Raw genomic sequence first — 26,479 nt, forward strand, 5'->3', positions numbered from 1 at the left:
GTTCTATGTGGGATGCTGCCTCAGCATGGCTCAATTAGCACTGCGTAGGTCTGCACCCAGGATTCAAACCAGTGAACCCTGGGTCGTGGTAGCAAAGTGCATGAACTTAACTGCCACATCATTGGGCCGGCCTCTTAAAATCTATTTTGTCTGAGATAAATATTGCTACCCCAGCTTTCTTTTCATTGCCATTTGGGTGGAGTATCCTTTTCCATCCTTTCACTCTCAGTTCGTGAGTGTCTTTAGGTCTGAAGTGTGTCTCTTGTATGCAGCACATATATGGGTCTTTTTCTTTTTTATCCAATAAGCCACGTTGTGGCTTTTGATTGGAGGATTTAGTCCATTGACACTTAAAGTAGCTATTGATAAGTATTTTCTTATTGCCATTTTGTTCCTTTTTTGCTGTGCGTTTTAGTAGTTCTTCTCTGTTCCTTTCTTCTTCTCTTGCTCTCTTCCCTTTTGATTTCATGGCTTTCTTTAGTCTTATGTTTGCATTCTGTTCTCTTAATTATCTGTGTATTTATTGTAGGTTTCTGGTTCGTGACTACCATGAGTTTCATATACAATAACCTAAGTATATAGAATTCTATAGTGTTGACGGTCTTTTTATTTTGACCTCTTTCTAAAAGCTCTACTCTTTTACTCTCCTCCTTCCACATTTCATGTTTTGATATCATATCTAACCTCTTTGTCTTTGTGTTTGTATATCTGTTACCCTCTTATCACGAAAACAGGTAATTTTAGTACTTTTGTCATTTGACCTCCATATCATCTTCATAGGTGGTTGAAATGCTACCTTTACTGTATTTTTGCCTTTACCAGGGATTTTATTGCTTTTTTTTTGGATAATTTTCTTATTCCTATTTGTGGTCTTCTCTTTCCCACTTTAATAATTCCCTTTAGCTCTTCTTGTAGGACAAGTTTCTTGGTGATAAACTCCTTTAGTTTTTGCTTATCTGGGAAATTCTTTATCTCTTCTTCCATTCTGAATAATAACCTTGCTGGCCCAAGTATCCTTGCCTGCAGGGTTTTTCCTTTCAGCACTTTAGATATGCCATGCTGCTCCCTTCTAGCCTGTAAGATTTCTTCTGGGCAGTCAGGTGATAGTGTTATGGTGTTTCCTTTGTATGTAACTTGTTGCCTTTCCCTTGCAGCTTTTAGGATTCTCTATCTTTAATGTTGACATTTTAAATATAATGTGTCTTGGTATGGGCCTCTTTGGGTTTATCTTGTTTGATGTTCTCTATGCTTCCTGTAACTCGGTGTCTGTTTCCTTCTTTAGGTTAGGAAAGTTTTCAGCTATTATTTCTTCAAATAGATTCTCTGCCCCTTTGTCTCTCTCTTCTCCTGGGACACTGATAATATGGATGTTAGTGCACTTGCTGTTGTCCCATAGGTCCCTTAGACTGTTCTCATTCTTTTTAATTATTTTTTCTATATCTGTTCAGCTTGGGTGATTTCCTATAGTCTTTTGTACACCTCGCTGATCTGTTCTTCTGTATCATCTAGTCTGTTATTGAGTCCCTCTATTGAATTTTTCATTTCCAGTATTGTATGCTTCATTTCTGATTGGTCCTTTTTTATATTTTCCAATTCTTTATTGACGTTCTCACTGAGTTCATCCATTCTTCTCCCAAGATGAGTGAGCGTCCTTAGGACTCTTTGTTTGAAGTCTTTGTCAGGTAGATTGTTTATTTCTGTATTATTTCCTTCTTTTTCTGTGGTTTTGTCGTGTTCCCTTACTTGGAGTGTATTACTTTGTCCCCTAATTTTTCTTCTTTCTCTGTGTTTATATCTATGTATTAGGTGGATCAGCTACGTCTCCTGATCTTGGAAAGGTGTCCCTATGTAAGAGATGCCTTATGACGCCCAGCAGTGTGCTTCCCTCTCATCACCAGTTCCACATGTGTCAGGAGTGTCCCCTGTGTTGGCTACATGTGTCCTTCTGTTGTGGCAGGGTTGCTCTTGCTGCGGGTGCCCAGGGAGGCTATGCTATCCCCCTGCTTGGCTGGTTGTAATGCTAAGATGCATGTGGCCGCTATGGACTCTTCAGTCACTTTATTTGGTGTGGGGAACCCCAGTAAAGTTGGCTGCAAGGTCTAATAGCACATTCCTGTTGCAATTTTTCTAAGTGAGTAGGCCCTTAGCATGGCTGGTTGCTAGGCTCAGGGGCTTACAATTGCTGTAGTCGTCCATCCTGCAAGGCTGTTGACAGCTCTCTCAAGATTGCAGCTGAGTGAGGCTAGCCCCAGGCATGGGAGCACCCAATGGTTTCAGACTTTGGAAGTTGGGGCCAATCCCCTATGTGGCTGTTTGAGAAGCACAAGTCGTCTGCAGTTGACAAGCCCCACCGCCCACAGGGCCACACACCCATCAACACATTCCTGCCCCATGTGTGTGCCCCAATCCCCTGATGTGGATCCACCCATCCCACTGCAGAGACCCCACACAGTCCACCAATGCCCCACACACTCCACCTGCTCCTCATGCATGCCCTGCCCCACAGAGGCAGACCAAGTCACTCAGCTACAGAGGATCCAAGCACTCAGCCTATGCGGACCCACAAGTTGCCCAAAGTCTTGCTGTTGGGTGGACCCAGTGCCTAGGGCTGGCTCCCTGCCCTGGCTGAGCTGGATCAAATGGATGCTCTCATGGGTGGGACAGACCCTGGGCTAACGGACCAGGGGAAGAACTCCAATTGTTTCTGCTAACATATATGTCAGCACACCTGTGCTAGGTCACAATAATGGCTTCCCCCAGTGTCTCAGTCCCTGGAGAGGTCTCACATCTTACTGAGATGCATCCAGAGCTTATCAGGTGAGTCTCTTTTCACCAAAGGATTGTCCACCTTTCTTTCTGGTGATTTTAGGTTGCTTTCCAAAATCGGTGACTTTGCATGTGGGCCCTTTAAGAGCAGGCTTTTTTCCCCTTATGTCTGACAGCTTTTCTGGTGTTATTCCCCATTGATTTTAGTAGTTTATAGTGGTAACATTCTCCTTCTCAGGTTTCTCACTCTCCCAGGAAAGCTGTGTACATTAAGATTGCTCCTGACCGGCTGTGAAACACCGTACCTTGCAAAGGTGCCTTTTTTCTCTTCAGAAAGTAATTTCTGCCTCTTCCACCTCAGTCAGGATTGTCCTTTGTTGTGGGGTTCTTTTTATCCAGCTTTTAGTTCCCTCTCAGGGGTAATTGTTCCAAGAGTAGCTGTAAATTTGTTGTGTCCACTGGAGGAGGTGACTTCAGAGCCCACCTTTGCTGCCATCTTCACATCCTGGAATAGTCTTCAATTTGAGTTGTCTGATTTTTCCTTTTGAGTAAATTCTGTTATGCATTTTTTGCAAGAATACCACAGAAGTGATAATATATTCTTCTCAGTGCATTATATCAGAAGGCACATGATGTTGAGTTACCCCATTATTGATGATAACTTTGATCATTTGATTAAGAGAAGTGGCCTTTAAACTGAGGAGTTGAAGCACATGAAATTCTTGAAGAGATAAAGAACCTCAGGAGGCTACTTAGTTTTCATAAGGGAAATTTTGTGTGCCCAGTGTATTATAATCCAAGTAAGGTATCTTTCTTGGTTAACTTCAAAAAATGAGAAAAACAAGAAGAAATGGAAGAAATAATGTTTTACATGATCGCCAGGTTATTACCGAATATCAATGGTCTCAGACTAATTTTAATTAGTATCTGTGTTGAGATAATACAAATTGGCTCTTAGGTGTTTCACATCTTTGGCATAAAAGGTCCTGGATGAATAAGTTCTATGACATTTTTACATGTTTTTAAACTAATTTTTGTATTAACAGAGTATATTAGAGGTCAATATTATGTAGTTGATTCCGAAGTCTGCATAATACTGCAAAATCTGGCAGAGTCTACAAGTATGCATACATGAATTAATAAAAGCAGGTATTATTAATATCCACATTGTAGAGATTATGATTCAGAGATGTTAAATAATTTTTGCAAAGTCACAGCTAGTAAATTGCTGAGCTGGACTAGGATTCAAAGTTAAGACTTATTTTTTTCTTTAGGATTTGGAGTATATATCTAACAGAAAATGTTTAGGAGTTGGAGGATCAATTGCCCTCTTTTTCCTTAGAATAGGCTTTTCATTGAGCACCTAAGTAAATTATAACTTATTAAAGTAATTCATCTTTCAAAGTTGTAATTATCTCTTAGATAAAAACTTAAAGAATTTTTGGGGCAAAATATTTTCCTTTGGGAAATTCTTTACCTTAAACAGATGTGGCACAACCATCAGAAAAAAACATGATCCCAGTTAGAAAGTTTTCTGAAGTTTCAGAGCATGAAGTAAAGGTCAAAGAGCTAGAATATCAGAATAAATAGCTTATCTAATCATCTAGAGACTTGTGCTGCCACAAACCACTAATCCTGATGGTTGCTCACAGCCCTTCCCCACCACAGACTCCTCCCCATGAAGTTGAACCAAATTTTTTTAAGACAATTTTTTCAGAGCAGTTTTAAATTCACAGCAAGATTGAGAGTAAGGTACAGAGATTCCTCACAATATGTATAGCCTTCAGCATTATCAACATCCCCCACCAGTTACAATCAATGAACCAACATTGACATATCATGATTACTCAAAGTCCATAGTTTACATTAGGGTTCATTCTTGGATTTGTACATTCTATCGGTTTAGATAAATGTATAATGACATGTATCCATTGTTATACTATCATCCAGTGTATTTTCACCACCCTAAAAATCCTCCGTGCTCTGTCTATTCATTCCTTCTTCCCCTACCCTTAACAACCACTGATCTTTTTATTGTCTCCGTAGAATTAGCCCAATTTTTCAAAAAAATTATAATTAATGTTAATTCTCTGGCCACCATTTACCCCCTCGAAACATTTTTTCCTTCTTTCTAACTGTTTTTGTCAGTTTCACAGGTGAGTCCCCCAGTTATCCCAACTCAGGTTAGTAAGTGGTGTTGGTTCATAATCAGGCTTAGTTCTGTTAAAGTCAGGAGTGTGAGTCTCCTCATTTCTTTTCTAGAACTGCACTAATGCCTACTATGACACTTCAGTTTCCAGAGAAGATATGGGATGGTGCACATCAATTATATACAGTATTGTGCTAATACTTCTTTTTTTTTTAAATTTTTTATTTATTGCAGTAACATTGGTTTATAACATTGTAAAAATTTCAGGTGTACATCATTGTACTTCTATTTCTGCATAGATTACATCATGTTCACCACCCAAATACTAATTATGGTATTTATCCAAAGAACTTGAAAACACCAATTTGCTAATACTTCTTTTCCATATCTCTATTTGATTCCTTATGCTACTGAGCTGGGCAAAGCCACATAAAAGCTGTTTTAGTCCTTTACCTGAAGGAATTACCAGAATCAGGCTTAAGTAGTCTGCATTATGGTCACTTTCACTGTCTGGCACTCTGATCTTGAGAATGGCTCCCAAGGTAGATGCACACTAGATGCAAGAGAGGGAAGAAAATTTACCTAAGGCAAAGAGAACTTGGACCATTCACTCTCTCTTGGACTATACAAGGTTGTTTATGGTATCTCAGAAGCCCTATCTCCTCCTTCTTAACTTTATAATGTCATCATTTCTTTTATATATTCAATCATACTCATGGGCAATGATATTTGAAGATGAATAAGTTTAAGGTGAAAGCAGTCACGTTTGGCCCAGTCTTAAATGGAAATGAACATGGAATGATAACTATTAAATAATTAGTAACATGTTCAAGAGACTCAGTCTTGGCTCATAGATTACCGTTTAAAAGAACAAAGTGCAATATATGGAAACATCGACCACATACTCCCTCTTTGACCAAAATCGCACCCTCTAGAGGCATGCCTTTTCAGTAACTTCAGCTTCCCAGTTTAGTTTTCCAATGCCAGTATTAACAGAAACTGTTTGGTGATGTGGGCATTCAGACTATTTGCCATTTTAGGTCATTCAGGGGCTTCTGAGAGATAAAAGCCACTTGAGGATCACATCATTTCCCCATCTCAATCTGACAGAAATAATTCTAGGAGACACAAAAGCAGGAGAAAATCTGCATCAGCAAAGGGACGTAGCAGAGAACCATCACTCACTCCAAAATAAAAACTCTTCAGCCATTTCTCCAGGGCATAAAACAGACTGGAACATATTAAAGAAGAGGCCTTAGGGAAGAGAGCTGGAGATAAGGGAAGGCTGAGAGACCAACAGGGAAATGTCCTTGTAAATCAGTGAAATTTGAGGGCTCGTTTTGAGGTGGGGCCTTTCCTAACTGCACTTAACCACAGGCACTCAGCAGCAGTTTCCTGAGTCATCAGGAAACTCCCTGACTTGGACATTGCCTGGTAAGATTAGACTGGGATCTTGTGTGGCTTAGGTATATGAAGAACTGAGATACCAGGGGCAAAGCAGTAGCTTATTTCCAATCTCACTCTTTGTGTCTCTGCTTCAACATCTTTTTTTAAAATTGAGATAAAATTATCATATAATTCTGTGTAAGTTTAAGGTGTACAATGTGTTGATTTGATGCACTTATACATTGCAATATAATTACCACTTTAGCATTAGCCAACTCCTCCATCAGGTCACATAATTATCTTTCCTTTTTGTAGTAAGAACATTTAAGCTTTAGTCTCTTAGCAACTTTAAAATATTTAATACATTATTGTTAACTATAATCACAATGCTGTGCAGTAGATCCCCAGAACTTATACGTCTTCTAACCGCAAGTTTTTACCCATTGACTAATATCTCCCCAATTGTCCCATTCCCCATTCCTGGTAACCATCATTTTACTCTCTGTTTCTACAAGTTCAGCTTTTGAGATTCTAAATATAAGTAATATCATACAGTTTTTCTCTTTTTCTTAATAACTTATCTCACTTAGCATAATGCCCTCAAGTTGCATCCAGGTGGTCAGAAATGGCAAGATTTCCTTCTTTTTCACGGTTGAATAATATTTCATATATATATACACACACACACCACATTTTCTTTATCCATTCATTCATTCATAGACACTTAGGTTGTTTCTATATCTTGGTTATTGTGAATAATGCTGCAATAAACATGAGAGTAAAGATTTGTGATTTTATTTCCTTTGGCTATATACCCAGAAGTGAGATTGTTGGATTATATGGCAGTTCTACTTTTAATTTTGGGGGAATCTTTATACAATTTTCCATAGTGGCTGAACCACTTTACATTCCTCCCAACAGTGCACAGGGGTTCCAATTTCTCTACATTCTTACCAATAGTGGTTATCTCTTGGCATTTTGATGATTGCCATTCTAACAGGTGTAAGGTGATCCCTCATTATGTATGCTTTTGATTTAAATTTCCTGGATGATTAGTGATGTTGAGCATCTTTTCATGTACCTGTTGGCAATTTGGATGTCTTCCTGGAAAAAAGTCTATTTAGTTACTTGCTCATTTTGTAATTGGTTTAATTGGTTTTTTTTTTGTTATTGAGTTGTATGAGGTTTTTAAATATATTTTGGATATTAACTCCTCATCAGATATACGGTTTGCAAATATTTTCTCCCATTCTGTGGGGTGCCTTTTCATTTTGATTGTATCTTATTTTGTAATCCCACTGATTGATTTTTGCTTTTGTTGCTTGTGCTTTTGGTGTCATATTCCAAAAGTCATTGCCAAGAGTAATATCAAGTATGTTATTCTGGAATTTTTCTTCTAGGAGTTTTACAGTTACAGGTCTTAAGTCTTTAATGCATTTTGAGTTAATTTTTGTGAATGGTGTAAGATAGGGATCCAATTTCATTTTTCTGCTTATGGTTATCCAGATTTCCCAGCAGCATTTACTGAAGAGACTATCATTTCCCCATTAAGCGTTCTTGGATCAATTGTCAAATATTAGTTGACTGTATACGCAGAGGATTATTTCTCGTCCCTCTATTCTTTTCCATTGGTCTATGTATCTATTTTACATCAGTGCCATACTTTTTTGGTTACTATAGGTTTGAAGTATAGTTTGAAAATAGGAAGTGTGATGCCTCCAGCTTCATTGTTTCTCAGGATTGCTTTGGCTATTCAGGGTCTTTTGTGGTTCCATACAAATTTTAGAATTGTTTTTACCATTTCTTTGGCAAATGCCATTGGAATTTTGATAGGAATTACATTGAATCTATTGATGGTTTTGGGTGGTATAGACATTTTAACAATATTAAATCTTCTGATCCATGAACACAAGATGTCTTTCAAATTGTTTGTATGTTCTACAATTTCTTTCATCAATGTCTTGCAGTTTTCAGTGTACAGATCTTTCACCTCCTTGGTTAAATTTATTCCTAAGTATTTTATTGTTTTTGATGCTATTGTGTATGGTATTGTTATCTTTATTTCTTTTTCAAATGTTTTATTGTTGGTGTATAGAAATGCAAATAATTTCTGTATGTTGATTTTGTATCCTACAACTTTACTGAATTCATTGATTAGTTCCAACAGTTTTTTGGTTGAGTCTTTAGGATTTTATATATGTAAGATTATGTCAATTGTGAATAAAGAGAATTTTACTTATTCCTTTCTGATTTGGATGCCTTTTATTTCTTTATCTTGCATCCTTCTTTTAGCTAGGACATCCAGTTCTATAGTGAATATGAGTGATAAGAGTGGCCACACTTGTCTTGTTCCTGATCTTAGAAGAAAAGTTTTCAACCTTTCACAATTGAGTATGATGTTAGCTATGGGATTGTCATATATGGCCTTTGTTATTTTTCTTCTATAGTTCCTAGTTGTTGAGGGTTTTATAATAAAACGATGCTGCCTTTTGTAAAATGTTTTTCTGCATCAAAAGGGTCTTAAGATTTTTATCTTTTATTCTATTAGTGTGGTATATCATATTTATTGATTTGTGTATGTTGAACCATCTTTGCATCCCTGGGATAAATGTAGCTGGATGATCCTTTTACTATGCTGTTGAATTCAGTTTGCTATTTTGCTGAGAATATTTGCATCTATATTCATCAGGGATATTGGTCTACAGTTTTCTTTTCTTGTAGTGTCCTTATCTGGCTTTGGTTCCAGGATGATGCTGGCCTTACAAAATGAGTTTGGGAGTGTTCCTACCTCTTCAATTTTTTTGGAAGAGTTGGAGAAAGTTTGGTATGTTTCTTCTTTATATGTTTGCTAGAATTCACCTTAAAACCATCTGGTCCTGGGCTTTTCTTTGTTGGGAGGTTTTTGATCACTGATACAATCTCCTTACTCATTGATCTCTTCAGACTTTCTATTTCTAATAATTTAGTCTTGGTAATTTGTATGTTTCAAGGAATTTATCTGTTTCTTCTAGGTTATCCAATTTGTTGGTGTATAATTGTTCATGGTAGTCTCTTATGATCCTATGTATTTCTGTGGTATCAGTTGTAATGTCTCTTTTTTCATTTCTGATTTTATTTGAGTTTTTCTCTGTTTTCCTCAGTTAATCTAGCTAAAGGTTTATCAATTATGTTATATTTTCAAAAAACTATCTCTTAGTTTCATTGAACTATTCTATTGTTTTCTTTCTTTCTGTTTCATTTATTTCTGCTCTGATCTTTGTTATTTCCTTCCTTCTGCTAACTTTGAGCTTAGTTTTTTTCTTTTTTTAGTTTCTTTCTTTGCCTAGATTTATTGAGACATAATTGACACATAACATTGTTTAAATGTAAGTTGTTCAAAGTGTTAATTTGACACATTTATATGTTGCACAATGGTTACCAACATAGCGCTCACTACCACCTTTATCCCATCACACAGTTACAATCTCTTTTTGTGGCGAGAACATTTAAGGTCTAGTCTCTTACAGAATGCAATATATGATACAGTATATTAGCTATAATCACCATGCTTTACATTAGATCCCTAAACTTGTTGATCTTATAACTGGAAGTTTGTGTTCTTTATCCAATATCTTTAATTTTCCCCACCCCAAATATCTGGTAACTATTAATCTAACCTATTTCTCTTAGTTTGTCTTATTTTAGATTTCACATATAAGTGATGTCATACAGTATTTGTCTTTCTCTGTCTGACTTATTGCACTTAGCATAATGCCTTCAAGAGGTTCACCCAAATTGTCACAAATGACAGGATTTCCTTCTTTCTCACGGATGAATATGTATACACACACCACAGTTTTATCCATTCATCTGTTGATGGACACTTCGATTGTTTCCATATCTTGGCTATTGTTAGTAATGCTGCAATGAATAAGGGAGTGCAGATATTTTTACAGGATTCTGATTTCAATTCCTTTAGATATATACCCAGAAGTAGAATTGGTGGATCATATGGTGATTCTATTTTTAATATTTTGAGGAACCTCCATACTGTTTTGCATAGTGGCTGTAGCAATTTGCATTACCACCAACAGTACATTAGCGTTTCCATTTCTCCACACCCAGCCAATACTTTTTATCTCTTGTTTTTTTGATGACTGACACTTTAACAAGTGTGACGTAATATCTCATTGTAGTTTTTACTTGCATTTCCCTGATGATAAGTGATGTTGAGCACTTTTTTATGTACCTGTTGGCTATTTGCATGTGTTCTTTGGAAAACTGTCTATTCAGTTCCTCTGCCCAATTTTTAATTGGATAGTTATGTTTTTGCTATTGAAGTGTATATGTTATTTTGGATATTAGCTCCTTATCAGATATATGAATTACAAATATTTCCCGCAAAATAAAAAGGCAATCTTGATTATTTCTTTCGCTGTGCAGAAGATTTTTTGCTTTATGTAGTCCCAATTATTTATTTTTGCTTTTGGTTCTTATGCCTTTGCTATCATATACTGTAAATCACTGCAGAGATCAACATCAAGGATATTTTTACTTATGTTTTCTCCCAGGAGTTTTACAGTTCCAGGTCTTAAATTTAAGTGTTTAATCCATTTCAAGTAAATTTTTGTGGGTGGTGTAAAATAAGGATCTAATTTCATTCTTTTATATGTGGGTATCCAGAGTCTCCAGCACCATTTATTGAAAAGGACTACCCTTTCTCCATTCACTATTCTAGGCTCCCTTTCAAATATTAGTTGACTGTAATGTGTGGATTTACTTTTGGACTCAATTTTGTCCCCTCCGTCCACTTGTCTATTTTTCTGCCAGTACCATACTTGTTGGATTACTATAGCTTTGTAGTATAGTTGAAATCAGGTAGTATGACGCCTCCAGGATTGTTATTCTTTCTCAGGATTACTTTGACTATTTGGAGTCTTTTGTTGTTCTATATAAATTCTAGTGTTTTTGGTTTTTGTTTTTGTTTTTAGCGAGGAAGATTAGCCCTGAGCTAACATCTGTTGCCAATCTTCCTCTTTTTTTGCTGAGGAAGATGATCCTCCTCGTTTTTTTCTGAGGAAGATTGGCCCTGGGCTAACATTTGTGCCCATCTTCCTCTACTTTGTATGTGGGAGGCTTGCCACAGCATGAGATTGATAAATGGTGTTCAGGTCCACGCCCAGGATCTGAATTTGTGAGCCCCAGCTTGCCAAAGGGGAGCACGTAAATATAACCAATACACCACTGGGTCAGTCCCTGCTTTTTTTTTTTTTAAATTCCTATGAAAAATGCCATTGGAACTTTAACAGAGAGTGCACTGAATCTATGGATAGCTTTGGGTAGTATAGACATTTTAAGAATACTAATTCTTCTGATCCATGAACACAGGATATTTTTCAATTTGTTTGTGTTTTCCTCAATTTCATTCATCAAAGTCTTATAGTTTTCAGTATACATATCTCTCACCCTCTTGGTTAAAGTTATTCCTAAAAAATTTATTGTTTTTGATAATATCATGAATAGCACTATTTTCTTTATTTTTTCCTTTTTTTTGTTTATTTTGGTAATATTGGTTTATAACGTATAAATTTCAGATATACATCATTATACTTCTATTTCTGCATGGATTACATCATGTTCTCATGTTCACCACCCAAATACTAATTACAATCCATCACCACACACATTTGCCTAATTATCCCTTTCACCCTACTCCATCCCAACTTCCCCTCTGGTAACCACCAATCCAATCTCTGTCTCTATTTGTTTGTTTGTAGTTATTATCTACTACTTAATGAATGAGAACATATGGTATTTGACCTTCTCCCTCTGACTTATTTCACTTTGCATAATATTATCCTCAATATCCATCCATGTTGTCACAAATGGCTGGATTTCATCATTTCTTATGGCTGAGTAGTATTCCATTGTATATAAATGCCACATCTTCTTTATCCATTCTTCCCTTGATGGGCACTTAGGTTGCTTCCATGTCTTGGCTATTGTGAATAACGCTGCATTGAACAGAGGGGTGCATGTATCTTTACACATTGGTGTTTTCACGTTCTTTGGATAAATACCCAGCAATGAAGTAGCTGGATCGTATGATAGTTCTATCCTTAATTTTTTGAGGAATCTCCATACTGTTTTCCATAGTGGCTGAACCAGTTTGCAGTCCCACCAGCAGTGTATGAGAGTTCCCTTCTCTCCACATCCGCTCCAACACTTGTTGTTTCCTGTCTTGTTAATTATAGCCATTCTGACGGGCGTAAGGTGATACCTCGTTGTAGTTTTGATTTGCATTTTCCTGATAATTAATGATGCTGAACATCTTTTCATGTGCTCATTGGCAATCTGTATATCTTCTTTGGATAAATGTTTGTTCAGGTCTTTTGCCCATTTTTTAATTGGGTTGTTAGTTTTTTTGTTGTTGTGATGCATGTGTTCTTTATATATTTTGGAGATTAACCCCTTATCAGATGTATGGTTTGCAAATATCTTCTCCCAATCGTTAGGTTCTCCTTTCGTTTTGTTGATGGTTTCTTTTGCTGTGCAGAAGATTTTCAGTTTGATGTAGTCCCATTTGTTTATTTTTTCTATCGTTTTTCTTGCTCGGTCAGACACGGTGCTTGAAAATATGTTGCTAAGACCGATATTGAAGAGCGTACTGCCTACTTTTTCTTCCAGAAGTTTCATAGTTTCAGGTCTTACATTCAAGTCTTTAATCCATTTTGAGTTAATTTTTTGTATGGTTTAAGATAATGGTCTATTTTCATTTTTTTGCATGTGGCTGTCCAGTTTTCCCAACACCATTTTTTGAAGAGACTTTCCTTTCTCCATTGTATTTTCTTGGCTCCTCTGTCGAAGATTAGCAGTCCATAGATGTGTGGGTTTATTTCTGGGCTTTCAATTCTATTCCATTGATCTGTGTGTCTGTTTTTGTGCCAGTACAATGCAGTTTTGTTTACTATATCTTTGTAGTATATTTTGAAGTCAGGGAGTGTTATACCTCTAGCTTCATTCTTTTTTCTCAGGATTCCTTTAGCTATCAGGGTCTTTTGTTGTTCCATATAAATTTTAGGATTCTTTGTTCTATTTCTGTGAAAAGTGTTGTTGGAACTCTGTTAGGGATTGCATTGAATCTATAGATTGCTTTAGGAAGTATGGACATCTTAACTATGTTAATTCTTCCAAGAGCACGGAATATTCCATTTCTTTGTGTCTTCTTCAATTTCTTTCAGCAATGTTTCATAGTTTTCAGTGTACAGATCTTTCCCCCTTTGGTTAGGTGTATTCCTAGGTATTTTATTCTTTTTGTTGCAATTGTAAATGGTATTGTATACATAATTTCTCTTTCTACTACTTTGGTTTGGCAATATTTGTTGAGAATTTTTCATGTATATTCATCAAGGTTATTGGCCTGTAGTTTTCTTTTCTTGTAATGTCCTTCTCTGGCTTTGGCTAGCTGCAGGGGCCCTTGCTGTCAGCGTCCTCTCCTGTGGCTGCACTCTCTCCCCCTGGGCATGAACACTGCAGTGGAAGCCAGTGATGGGGGTTGGACTGGGGTCATCCTGTTACATAGCTGGATGGACTGTCTACAGGTGAGTGCAGTGGTGTTGGCTCTGACAGAAGACAGAGCTTTTCCCCATCCCACAGCTATGGGCGCCCTGGATGTTGGTGTGCTTTCCTGTGGCTGCTCACTCTTCCCCCCATGCATGCATTATGCGGTGGATGCCAATGATGGGTGTCAGGCCAATGTCACGCAGGTGCACAGCTGAAGGGGCCAGTGCCAAGTGTGGGCCTGCAGGTAGGGGTCAGCAGGCGGGGCTTAGGATGGTGTCCTGTGCTTGTGCAGCTGCAGAAGCTGGGCTGGCTATGAGCATAGCTCCCAGACTCTAATGAGGGTGAAGAGCTACTCAGGCTGCTGGCATTAGTGAACACAAATACCTGTGGGGTGACAGACAGCTGGTGAGATCTGCCAGGCAAGGCTCTGCAGTGGCTGGGCTGGCCTGTGATTTCATCAGTGGCAGAAGCTGCTGAGTTTGTCTTAAGGTCAAATCTCTGTGAACCATGATACCTACACCTGTGTGTTTGGTAATACTAGCCTCTACTTTTCTTCCTTGTTCCTATCCAGCTCTATATGCCATATGGAAGGATAAAACTATATGCAGTACTGAGGTCTATCTGCCTACTACCTGATGCACACTTGTGAGGCTCTTCCTGGGTCCGTTGGCATATGGTTCTGGATCCCACAACTCCCACAGAGACAGTTTCATTCATGGATAGATGCCAAATTTTAGTCAAAGGGGGAACAAAAATGAGTCATGTCTTATGCCACCATGATGCTGACATCAGCAAGATGTTGCTCCAACGTCTTGACTTCTTTTAGTTCTCCTTTCCTTTGGAATGCACTATCCAATGGCATAACTTCAGACTGGGCTTATTTCTGCAGGCCTTTGTTTCCACTCCCAGCAAACCCCCAGCCTAAAGTTCTTGCTAGTGTTTCCTAATCCCAGTGGGAGCCTATTCAGTTGGGGAAAGGTAATTTTCTGTTCTTTGCTGCCGTCACTTGGGCACAGTCAGCCTCTATCTGATTTCAAGCTCAATTGGAAGGCGCAAACCTTGTCCCTATTTTGGTTATTTCCTGGCCTTAACTAGCCACTTCATTTGAATTGATTCATTCAAAGAAGGTCTTTCTGACTCTGAGTCTACTCCATGAAATTAATTAATTCTGCCTACCCACAAGACTGTATATGACATGTACAATCTGACCTGGGACCTCTCTTAATGCAACAAATACTGTTCTACATTTTAGAACTCTGATAACCAATGTAGCTAAAAAAGGGGCCTCATAGGTCTACGCTCTGAAGGGTCATCTGGGTCTATATTCATCTTTGTGTTCTCAGCACCTAGCACAGTGTCTAGCACTTAGCTTGCACATGTTGTTTGTTCAACTCTGGTAGAATTATTGAAAGTAGGTCAGGCTAGGGCTTCTTTCTTCCAAGTACCTGACAGACTGTCATACAGCATCTTGGTACCTGTGTCTGAATTGATAACTCTGATTTCCTTCCCAAAAATTGCTCCTGTTTTGAGTCTTGGTGGACAAGCTGGTCTCAGTAAATGTTACTATTTTCAACCTGGTTCATCAATAGGCTTTCCTAACTTGCCTAAAGCCACACTCTTGGTCATTGAAAATAATTTCAATGGCTGTCACTTATTTTAGTCCCCATCATTCCTAGGATCCAGGTCATCCATATCCATGTTACCACTCCTCCTACATCAAACTCACCCACATTGTGTCCTCTTTGATATTCTTTATTTGTTGTAGTTTCCTTTGGTGATCAGAATTTTCTGTTTAGAGTAACATAAACCAGCCACACTATGTGCTATCCAAGAATTGTCCTTCCCTTCCAACTACTGCCCACTGTTTGTATCCCCAACTGTTAGGTGTCAGAAAAAGCCCTACAGCTGAAAAGAAGTATCTTCAGGCTATCATCCATATATTGTTTCCACCAGGACATCTTCATTCAACATGACTGAAACAAGATTTCTGCTCTTCTGCACTTCCACCTCCACTGTGACTTTTCAATTACCCTTGTACTCATTTACCCTCATCACTTTCCCTATCTCTCTTCCTCCTGGTCCACCATTAGGTTGCAAGCAGGGCCCATATAATAGGCATATTTCAATCCTTGAAATGTTTATCACAGTGATTCACTTATAACATTCAGAAGATACATATTCTTGTAAGTGAAAAACACAAACACTCCAGGAATTGCTGACTATTTACTCTCCTATGAGAGTGCCAGTATTATTTGTGAAGGTAAAAGGTGGAGAGCTCGGGCTCTGTGAGAACTCTTTTATTGATATTACTGTTTTTGTAACTTTTTTCCAATGTGACAATAGCCATATTGTTTATTTCTGATTATATAAACCACAGAGATGTTAATTATTCTAAAATTTTCTGAAAATAGAGAAAACTAAAAGAAAAAAATGAAAATTTGCTTCAATCTCACCATCTAACCATAATTGCCATTTTGGTACAGTATCTAGCATCTGTTGCCCAGGTATTTTCAAGGGCTTCAGCCTTCTGGGGTCCACCTGTCTTTTAATGTTCAATTAAAATGGCTTAAGCTCCTATCACACATGTTGTGGGAAACTCTACATCTGCTCTTAATTTAGGATTTTTAAGGGACTTATAACTTACTTGAGATTCCTATTTCTGCTGATGTTTTAAAAAATCTATATTCTGTACATCACATCTTTCATATGTTCCTCCCTCACTGGCTTATCCCAAGCTGATGTATGTCCATTCGGTCGTTCTGTGGAAGTATTGTTATCATAAGTCTACTGTGTGTAGGACACTTTTACTGACAGCTTTAAATAGTAAAAGTACTGGTAGATTACAGAGCAACATAGTACAAACAACTAAGATGGAATTTAAATTTTTTTAGAACTTTAGTTTTATAAAGAAATTTAAGGTTCATAGCAAAATTGAGAGAAAAATACTTCTGCCCCCACACGTGCATAGCCTCCGCCTTTATCAAAATTCTCCACCAGAGTGGTACATTTGTTACAGTTGGTGAACCCACATTGACTCATCATAATCAACAAAAGTCCATAGTCCACATTATGGTTCACTCTTAGGTTTTTTATATTATGCAGTGTTGAGAAATGTGTAATGACATGTATTCATCATTATAGTATCACACAGAGTATTGTCATGGCCCTAAAAATCCTCTGTGCTTCTCCTACTCATCCCTCCCCACTGACCCCTACCCCTGGCAACCACTGATCTTTTTGTAATCTCCATGTGGTTTTGCCATTTCCAGAATGTCATATAGTTGGAATCATACAGTATGTAACATTTTTAGATTGGTTTCATTCACTTAGAAATATTAATTTAAAGTTATTCCATGTCTTTTCATTGCTTAGTAGCTCATTCATTTTTAGTGCTCAGTAATATTCCTTTGTTTGTATGTACCAAAGTTTATTTATCCATTCACCTACTGAAGGACATCTTGATTGTTTCCAAGTTTTGGAAGTGATGAATAAAGCTGTTATAAACATCTGTGTGTAACTTTTTGTGTGGACATAAGTTTTCAACTCCTTTAGGTAAATACAAAGAAGCACAATTACTGGATCCTACAGTAAGAGCGTTTAGTTTATAAGAAATCAACTGTTTTCCAAAGTGGCTGTACCATTTTGCATTCCCATCAGCAATGTATGACAGTTTCTTTTTTTTTTTAATTTTTCCCATGTGAAAATCCATATTTATAGATACATAACGTATTATAATATGTAAGGTATAATATTATATACATACACATATATATATTACAATCACACACACACACAGACTCTGTGTACTGACTCTTATCATCTAATTCTCTCCCAGTATTCTTGGACTCATTTATCTCTTTGCTTATATCTTTTCCCAGTTACAGTTTTTTTCATGGCTTTCCTTGAAATCAAGGACTAATTTCGCTACATACCAATCTTCTTCAAAAAACCATTATCATTTATCTATCAATGGACACTTGGGCTGTTTCCTTCTTTCAGCTATTGTGAATAGGGTTTCCATGAACATTCACGTACATGTATTTGTTTGAGTATCTGTTTTCAGTATTTGAGGATTTATACTTAGTATTGGAATCCTGGGTCATATGATATTGTTATGTTTAACTTTTTGAGGAGCTGCCAAACTGTTGTCTGAAGTGGCTGCACCATTTTTTATGTCCATCAGCAGAGTATGAGGGTTCTAATTTCTTCACATCTTCACCCACACTTGGTATTGCCTGTCATTTTAGTTATAGCCATCCTATGAGTATAAAGTGGTATCTCACTGTGATTTTCGTTTGTATTTCTCTAGTGAATAATATGTCAAGAGTCTTTTCATGTGCTTATTGGCCATTTGGATATCTTTTTTGGAGAAATGCCTATTCAGATCTTTGCCTATTTTTTAAATATTTTTTAATTTTTTGTTTATTGCAATAACATTGGTTTATAACATTGTATAAATTTCAGGTGTACATCATTATACGTCTATTTCTGCATAGATTACATCATGTTCACCACCCAAATACTAATTACAACCCATCACCACACACATGTGCCGAATTATCCCTTTTGCCCTCCTCCATCCCACATTCCCTTCTGGTAACCAGGAATCCAATCTCTGTGTATGACAGTTTCTGTTGCTCCACATCCTTGCTAGTATTTGGTGTTGTCAATCTTCCAGATTTTGGCCATTGTAATAAGTGTGTGGTGGTATCTCATTGTTGTTTTAATTTGTATTTACCTGATGACATATGACTTGGGCATCTTTTTGCACGCTTATTTGCCATCTGTATATCTTTTTTGATGAGATATATCTTAAGGTTTTTGGCTCATTTTGTAGTCAGGTTGCTTGTTTTCTTATTGTTGAGTTTTAAGAATTCTTTGTATATTTTGGATAACAGTCCTTTATCAGATACGTCTTTTGCAAATATTTTCTCCCAGTCTATGGATTGTCTTCTAATTCTCTTGACATTATCTTTTGTACAGCAGAAGTCCAACTTATTGATTATTTCCTTCATGGATCATGCCTTTGGTGGTGTATCTAAAAGTCATTGCCATATCCAGTCATCTAAGTTTTCTCCTATGTGATCTATGAGTTTTAGAGATTTGCATTTTACATTTATGTCTGTGATCGATTTTGAGTTAATTTTTGTGGAGCATGTGAGGTCTGTGTCTAGATTCCTTTTATTTTTTGCATGTACATGTACAGTTGTTCCAGTAGCATTTGCTGAAGAGACTATCTTTGCTCCATCGTATTGCCTTTGCTCCTCCATCAAAGATTAGTTGATTGTATTTATGGGGGTCTACTTCTGCACTTTGTATTCTGTTCTGTTAGTCTATTTGTCTATTCTTTTGCCAATACCATAATCTCCTGATTTCTGTAACATTATAATGTCTTGAAGTAGGGTTGCATCTGTTCTCCAACTTTGTTTATTACCTTCAATATTGTGTTGTCTATTCTGGATCTTTTACCTTTCCATATAAAGCATCAGAATTTGTTGATAGCCATAAAATAACTTGCTGAGATTTGGATTGTGATTGCATTAAATCTATAGTTCAAATTGGGAAGAACTGACATCCTGACAATTTTGAGTCTTCCTATCCATGAATATGGAATATGTCTCCATTTATTTAGCTCTTCTTTAATTTTGTTCATTAGGGTTTGGTAGTTTTTCTCAAATGGATATTTTACCTATTTTGTTAGATTTTTACCCAAGTATTTCAACTTTGGTGGTGCTAATGTAAATGTTATTGTGTTTTTAATTTTACATTCCAGTTTTTCATTGTCAATATATAGGAAAGCGATTGATATTTGTATGTTAACTTTGTATCCTGCAGCCTTGCTATAATCGTGTATTAGTTCCTGGAGTTTTTTGTTAATTTTGTCTCATTTTTTACATAGACAATCATGTCCCCTGTGAACAAAGACAGTTTTATGTTTTCCTTCTCAATCTGTATACTTTTTATTTCCTTTTCTCCTCTTATTTAATTAGCAAGGACTTCTAGTATGATGTTGGAAGGAGTGGTGAGAGGGGACATCCTTTCTTTTTACCTGATTTTAGTGGGAAAGTTTCAAGTTTCTCACTATTGAGTATAATGTTAGCTGCAGGTTTTTTGTAGATAGTCTTCATCAAGTTGAGGACATTCCCTTGTATTTCTAGTTTATAGTAAGTTTTTTTTTTTATTATCATGAATACATGTAGGATTTTGTCAAATGTTTTTACTGCAGCTTTTGACATGATCATGTGATTATTCTTTTTTAGGCCTAAGATGGAATTTTAAACATCCTTGTCTTAAATATTTATTAGCTATTTCTGACCATGAGGATTTTTTCACAGGCCACATTTTCCTCCTTAGGACCTGGGTTAAAACCATCATTATGTGCCTTCTCCTTTCTCTATTTCTCTTTCTATTACTCCTGTCTTTCTCATCCTTATACCATATATAATCTCTCTTCTGGAATGCCCTGCAAAACTCAAATTTTGGAGTGATGTCAGCAAGATGGTGACATAGGTTGTTCCTCACATCACTCCCTCTCACAAGAACAACCAACAACTTTTCAAGAACAAGACACCACTGAGAGAATCTTAGAACACAGGGGTGAGGCTGAAGCACCCCACCTACACCACAGAGACCAAGGTAGACTTCATTATTAGAGTAACAGAAGTGGCTACACGTTGACCACATTGCCCTCACCCAGGCAAGCACAACACCACACAGAGAGGTCTCTCTTGATCCTCTGATTCCTCCAGTGGGAAAAGAACCCAGGGGGAACAATCAGCTTCTCCAACATTGTGGGGTGCTTTGTGGGAGCATCTACACTGATGTTGCCCCATGGGGATTGCAGGGGAATATGTGAGGATCAACCACTGGGAATCTGACTGTGATGGAGAAGGGGAGAGGGGCTTGCAACAACCAGCACACAGATCTTGGCAGACTGAGTTCACACCTGCAATGTCCAAGTTGTAATCTTAATCAGCGGTTTTGTTCATCTGCAGAGCCAAGTCAGAGGCACACTCTGAACAGAGAACTTGGTGGGTTGCACATTTGCCTGATTTGTATCCTCAAACAAGGAGTTTTGCCAGCTCTAGAGCCTAGTTTGCCCATGCCCAGGCATGGAGCTGAGTAACAACCCCACCCACTGTGGAGAGTGTCTCCTGGCCACAACTGATCAGAAAGTCTGGCAGGAACACAAGGAAGCAATGTAGCCTTGCAACAATCTTAGCCAAGAAGTGGGTGAAAAAAGCTGATCACCCCAAGAGCAAAGTCAGTACAGGTGAGAGTTTCCCTTTAATACATTGGTAGGGGGATTAATTCATAGCCAAGGTTGAGGGTAGCTCGTGGCCCCTCCCCTTACCACCAAAGCAAGCAAGCTGAGAAATAGCTCCACCCAATTGTGGTTCCTGAATGTATATGATAAGAAGGGCTGGTGAGACACTTGGAAGCTCTGTGGCCCAGTGGTGCTCAAGCAGAGAGGTGTGCATTCAGAGCTGATCATCCCAGAACAAAGCAAGTACTGGACATGGAGTGTTCCTATGCTATGCACAGGCAAGGGGATTAATTCATAGCCAAGGCTGTGGGTAGCTCCCAGCCCTTCCCAACCAAAGAGGCTATTTGGAAAATTAAGAGCTGTCTGGAGTGACCCCATCCCTTCCTGCCAAGACAAGGAAGCTGAGACATAGCCCCAGCCACTGTGGAGCATGTCTTATGGCCCCATCTGACCATAATTGACTGGAGACAACTGGAAATTGTGTGGCCCAGCAGCACTCGAGCTGAGAGAAGGGCAGACAGAGCCAATAGTTTCCAGAGAAAAACCAAAGGACATTTTTGGCCAGGGAACTTTGGACAGGGGTTGGGTTGAGTTAAGACAACAAAGAATTTTATCTGCTTTAGAGCTGCTTCTCCAATTGCACCTGGCCAGGGAAAATAATTTATACTCCGTTCATTGCTGAATACAGCCTTCAACCTGTCCAATAAGGGAACATAACCAGAGCACCTGCGAAGCTGTTTAGCTCATCCAACTTCCCTGCTTACAGTGACACATGAACAGAGAGCACAGCCATGGCTTCCCCAGCTTTCAGAGTAAAACTGATGGCCTCACCTGACCAGGGAATTCATTACACACTCTCACATGAATCAGATCCCCAAACAACAGCTGTGCAGGCTCTGGGTCATGTCCTGTTGCCCTGCCAGGGAAGGATAGGTAATTCATAGCCCCATCTCCTACTGAATCTAGTACCCAGTCCCAAACATATAGTAAGCCTGAACAGAGAATCCAAGCCCATCCTACAGCCTCCCTTAGGTAGAGAACAAAGATAGCAGTCCTATCCAACTGTTCTCAGCCAGTGGCAAACACTCTTATCGCCAACCTCAGAACTTGAACATTTGCATCACTCAAAAATAAAGCATAATAACAGGACTCACGTGGCCAAGGACATTACCTTTAGAGACACACCCATAAACGCAAAACTGAGTTGACTGATGAAGAGCTGCCTCTGCCAAAGCAAACCTGTAAAGTCTGAAAGAAGAACCTGATTACTCAAATATACAGATAACAACATAAGAAATCAAGGATCACAAAACCTAGGTAAATATGATACCACCAAAGGAAACTAATAAAGCTCTAATAACAGTTACTAAAGAAATGGAGGTCGATGAACTCTTGAAGAATTCAGAATAATCCTCTTAAAATAGTTTAGTGAACTACAAGAACACAGACAGACAACAGATACAATTAGGAAAACAATGCAGGAACAAAATAAGTTCAAAAAAGCAGTAGAAACCATAGAAAAAGACAGAAAACCTAGAGTGGAGATATACAATAACTGAACTGAAGAATTCAATAAAGAATTTCAAAGCAGACTCAACATTGCAGAAAGTAGAATATCAAGGACCTGGATGATAGGACATTAGAAATTATCTAGTCAGAGGAACAAAAAGACAAAAGAATGAAAGAGAGTGAAGAAAGCCTCTGAGACTCATGGGACATAATGAAAAGAAGCAATAGTCACATTATGGTAATTCTAGAAGGAGAAGATAAAAAGAAAGGAACAGAAAGTATATTTAAAGCAAGAATGGCTGAAAATTTCCCAAACTTGGGGAGAGAAATGAACGTCCACATTCATGAGGCCCAACAGACCCCAAATAGGTGGAACTTGAATAGGGCTACACAGAGACACATTATAGCTAAATTGTCAGAAGTCAAAGACAAAGAAATAATTTTAAGAACAGCAACAGGAAAGAGAGAAGTTACATAACAGAGGACCCCGATAACACTATCAGCAGATCTCAAAGCAAACACTTTAGAGAAGGAGAGAATGAGATGACATATACAAAATATTGACAAAAAAGATTGTCAACCAAGAATTCTATACCTAGGAAAGCTGTCTTTCAGAAATGAAGGAGGGATAAAGACTTTCTGACAAACAAAAGCTGAGGGAGTTCATTAACACTAGACCTGCTTTACAAGAAATGCTAAAGGGAGTTCTTTTAGTGGAAATAAAAGGACACTAATTAGAATCATAAAACCATTAAAAGGTAATAAAAAACTCACTGGTAATGGTTAATATATAGTCAAAATTACATTCTATAATTTGGTAATGGTGGTGCATAATTTACTTACAACTCTAGTTCAAAACTTAAAAAAATAAAAGTATTTGACCTTCTCCCTGTGACTTATTTCACTTTGCATAATACCCTCAATGTCCATCCATGTTGTCACAAATGGCTGAATTTCATCATTTCTTATGGATAAGTAGTATTCCATTGTGTATATATACCACATCTTCCTTATCCATTCGTCCTTTGATGGGCACCTATGTTGCTTCCAAGTCTTGGCTATTGTGAATAACACTGCAATGAACATAGGGGTGCATGTATCTTTACACATTGGTGTTTTCAAGTTCTTTGGATAAATACCCAACAGTGGAATAGCTGGATCATATGGTAGTTCTATCCTTAATTTTTTGAGGAATCGCCATACTGCTTTCCATATTTGCTGCAGATCTCACTCATTAAGTAGTAGATAATAACAACAACAAACAAACACATAGAGACAGAGATTGGATTGGTGGTTACCAGAGGGGAAGGGGAGAGGGAGGAGGGCGAAACGGATAATTCAGCACATGTATGTGGTGATGGGTTGTAATTAGTATTTGGGGGGTGTACATGATGTAATCTATGCAGAAATAGAAGTATAATGATGTACATCTGAAATTTATACAATGTTATAAACCAATGTTACTGCAATAAGCAAAAAATTAAAAAAAATAAAAGTAGTAAAAATAATCATAACTACAATAATCTATTAGTTATACAATATAAAAATATGTAAACTGTAACAGCAACAATCTAAAATGTGAGGGGAAGAAAAGTTTAGGAATTCTATTGAAATTTTTATCAGCATAAAATAGGATATTATAATTTTAAGATATTTTATGTAAGCTTCATTGTAACCACAAGAAAAACCTTGTACCACTACACAAAAGAACATGACAAAGATATCAAAGCATACTGATAACAAAAGACACCAAAACTTTAAAAAAGTCAGCAGGGAAAGAAACAAGAAACAGTGGATCTACAAAACAACAGAAAACAATTAACAAAATGGCACTAGTAAGTCCTTACCTATCAATAATTACTTTAAATGTAAACAGATTAAATTCTCCAATCAAAAGATACAGAATGGCTGGGAAAAAAAAAAAAAACAAGAGCCAATGATATGCTGCATACAGGAAATTCATTTTAGCCGTAAAGACACATAGACTGAGAGTGTAGAAATGGAAAAAGACATTTCAAGCAAATGATACCCCCCAAAAATTAGATGTAGATAAACTTATACCAGATAAAATAGACTTTAAACTAAAAATTGTAAAAAGAGCTTTTTTCTGCTGCCACGCTCAACACCCACCGCCACTCTCTCCTCTATGTGCTGTGCAGCCCCCTCAGCCATACCATGGCTTTTGGGGACCTGAGAAGCACCACTGTCCTCCAGGTGCTCAATGACTACCTGGTGGATCAGAGCTACATTGAGGGGTTTGTGCCATTGCAGGTGGACATGGCCGTGTTTGAAGCAGTTTCTGCCCACCCCCCACTGACCTGTGTCACGCCCTGCACTGGTACAACCACGTCAAGTCCTATGAGAGGGAGAAAGCCAGTCTTCAAGGAGTAAAGAAAGCTTTGGGCAAGTATGGCCCTGCTGATGTGGAAGACACCACAGGAAGTGGAGCTACAAATAGCAAGGATGATGATGACATTGATCTCTTTGGATTTGATGACGAGGAGGAAAGTGAAGAAGCAAAGAGGCTAAGAGAAGAACGCCTTGCACAGTATGAGTAAAAGAAAGCCAAGAAACCCACACTTGTTGCCAAGTCTTCCATCTTATTAGACATGAAATCTTGGGATGATGAGACAGATATGGCAAAACTAGAGGAGTGCATCAGAAGCATTCAAGCAGACAGCTTAGTCTGGGGATCCTCTCAACTAGTTCCAGTGGGGTATGAAATTAAAAAAAAATTCTAATACAGTGTGTACTTGAAAACAATAAAGTTGGAACAGATATGCTGGAGGAGCAGATCACTGCTTTTGAGGACTATGTGCAGTCCATGTATGTGGCTGCTTTCAACAAGATCTAAAAATCCATCATGGATCATTGCCCTTAAATAAAAGCTTGAAAGACAAAAAAAAAAAGGTAAAAAGAGATAAAGAAGTTCATTACATAATGATAATATGGCAATCTATCAAGAAGATATGACAATTATAAATATTTAGGCACCCAACAATGGAATGCCTAACTATATAAAGCAAAAACTAACAGAACTAAAAGAAGAAATAAACAGCAATACAATAATAGTTGGGGAATTTTATACTCCAACTCTCAACGATGGATAGCTCATCAAGACAGAGACTCAATAAAGAAACAGTGGATTTGAACAACACTATAGACCAAATGGACCTTTCAGATATTTACAGAATATTCTATCCAACAACAGAATATACATTCTTCTCAAGGGCACATGGAAAATCTTCTAGGATAGACCATATATTAGGCCACAAGACGTCTTAGCAAATTCAAGAAGAATAAAATCATACTAAGTATCTTCTCTGACCACAATGGGATGAAACTAGAAACCAATAACAAGAGAAAATCTGAAAATTCATGAACATATGGAAATTAAACAACACTCTCATGAACAAACGATGGATCAAAGAAGAATTAAAGTGAAATAAAGGTTTTTCATACAAACAAAAATGGAAACACAACATACTAGAACTTGTGGGATGCAGCAAGAGCAGTCCTAGAGGGAAGTCCATAGCATTAAATGCCTACATTAAGTAGCAAGAAAGATCCCAAATTAACAAGCTAACTCTATGCCTTAAGGAACTAGAAAAAGAAGAACAAAATGAGCTCCAAGTTATCAGAAGGAAAGAAATAATAAAGATTACAGCAGAAATAAATAAAACAGAAAACAGAAAAAGAAAAGATTAACTAAACTAAGGGTTGGTTCTTTGAAAAGATAAACAGAATTGACAAACCCTTAGCTAGATTACCCAAGGAAAAAAGAGAAGATCTAAATCAACAAAATTATAAATGAAAAAGGAGACTCTACAACTGATACTACAGAAATACAAAGGACCGTA

The 26,479-nt window shown here is 37.6% G+C and overlaps 1 long non-coding RNA gene and 1 pseudogene across 4 annotated transcripts in view; one reads left to right on the top strand and one right to left on the bottom strand.

The window, feature by feature from the left end:
- LOC147911912 (uncharacterized) overlaps positions 1–26,479 on the bottom strand; it is an 85,865-nt gene that overhangs the window by 18,836 nt on the left and 40,550 nt on the right. For 3 of the 4 annotated variants that reach the window (XR_015550607.1, XR_015550606.1, XR_015550605.1), the window contains exon 2: positions 22,282–22,358. This is a non-coding gene — a long non-coding RNA (uncharacterized LOC147911912). Of the gene's footprint in view, positions 1–5,368; positions 5,469–22,281; positions 22,359–26,479 lie in introns of all 4 variants that reach the window. The other variant, XR_015550604.1, reaches the window with a different exon arrangement.
- On the top strand, positions 24,795–25,652 carry LOC101400756 (elongation factor 1-beta pseudogene; annotated as a pseudogene).

Source organism: Ceratotherium simum, chromosome X, assembly GCF_057802395.1.
Source record: "Ceratotherium simum simum isolate JZ-2026a chromosome X, ASM5780239v1, whole genome shotgun sequence".
Classification (NCBI taxonomy): Eukaryota; Metazoa; Chordata; class Mammalia; order Perissodactyla; family Rhinocerotidae; genus Ceratotherium; species Ceratotherium simum.